This window comes from Frankliniella occidentalis, unplaced genomic scaffold (genome assembly GCF_000697945.3).
Source record: "Frankliniella occidentalis isolate FOCC.00 unplaced genomic scaffold, Focc_3.1 Scaffold58, whole genome shotgun sequence".
In the NCBI taxonomy this organism is placed as follows: Eukaryota; Metazoa; Arthropoda; class Insecta; order Thysanoptera; family Thripidae; genus Frankliniella; species Frankliniella occidentalis.
The window spans coordinates 799,256-800,442 of record NW_026267188.1 but is presented as its reverse complement, the minus strand read 5'-3'; positions in this window follow the sequence as shown (position 1 = coordinate 800,442).

The window sequence follows — 1,187 nt, the reverse complement described above, 5'->3', positions numbered from 1 at the left end:
CTCTCTCTCTCTCTGTCTCTTTCCGCTTCTCACTCGCTCCTGTGCTTCCTATCGAGTAAACCGATCGCCCCCGTCCACCCGCCCCCCACCACTGTACCAACATTGGCACCGCTACCTACCGTAATGCGTAACTCCCGAGGCAAGTATCCAGTATTTACCGTTACTCCTCGCCAGCCACGCCCTCTCTCCGGTCGGCTGCCCCGCAAGGCGAGAACACCTCGAGCACCTTCATTTCCTAGAGAGAAATATTTTTAGAACCTTTTTTTTTTAAACTCTGGTAATGCAAACAATCAATGAATCACACGCTGTGTTTTGAATGTTGCGTTTCGCGAGAAAATAAGGGATGGTCCAGAAAGTATAGTCCTGTTTTCTCCGATTCATTCGCGGTAAATTACAGGAGCTCGGCGCCTGCGAACCTCAGGGTAGGCCAGCCCGCAGTACACGCATGCACCGTATGCAAGATGTTGCCTACCCATCAGGCGTTAAGAGAGCTCGCACAAGCTGAACTGCAGGTTCGTAAAGGCGAATGACGGACGTTCTTTTTGGATGATCCCTAAAACTGCAATGCCAATTGTATACATTTCCCCTTCAGATAGTTTTCTGCAATATACTGTTCCCGCTCTGCGTGTTTCGAGAAGAAGTAAGGAAATCAGGACCGGAACCAGTATGAAAAGTCCGCTTATTTTTCTTATTTAACAGTACAGTTTCACATAAATGACCTCGGGGCAGTCCATTGTAACTATGAAGGTTCATTTGTACTAGTTTTTACCGTCATTTAAGAATTGTTTCCGGTGACGATTTCCTTCTTGAAATGGGCACAGCGGGAACCGTCTATTGGTGTAACTGTTCAAACTGACGGAATGTTACTTTTATGACAACCTCCACCTACATTTCCAGCTATGTCTTCGAATTATTCCCCGTGACGTCACCGCCGACATCCTTCGCGCAGCCCCGGCCACGCTTCAGAGGGGGATCCAGAGGATCGCTTCCTCTCGTCCTCGCCTCCTCGCCGCTGCTGTGGTTTACGGACCGAATTAGGTTGGGCTGGTCCCGGCTGGCGGCTTGCTCCCCGTGCGGCTGCCCCTACCCGCCCTGCCCGGCCCCGTGGCCGCCTTGGGCCGCTGGTCATGGTGTCCATGGCTGATGGGAGCTCCCCATGGGACAATATGTACCCCCACCCGCACCCC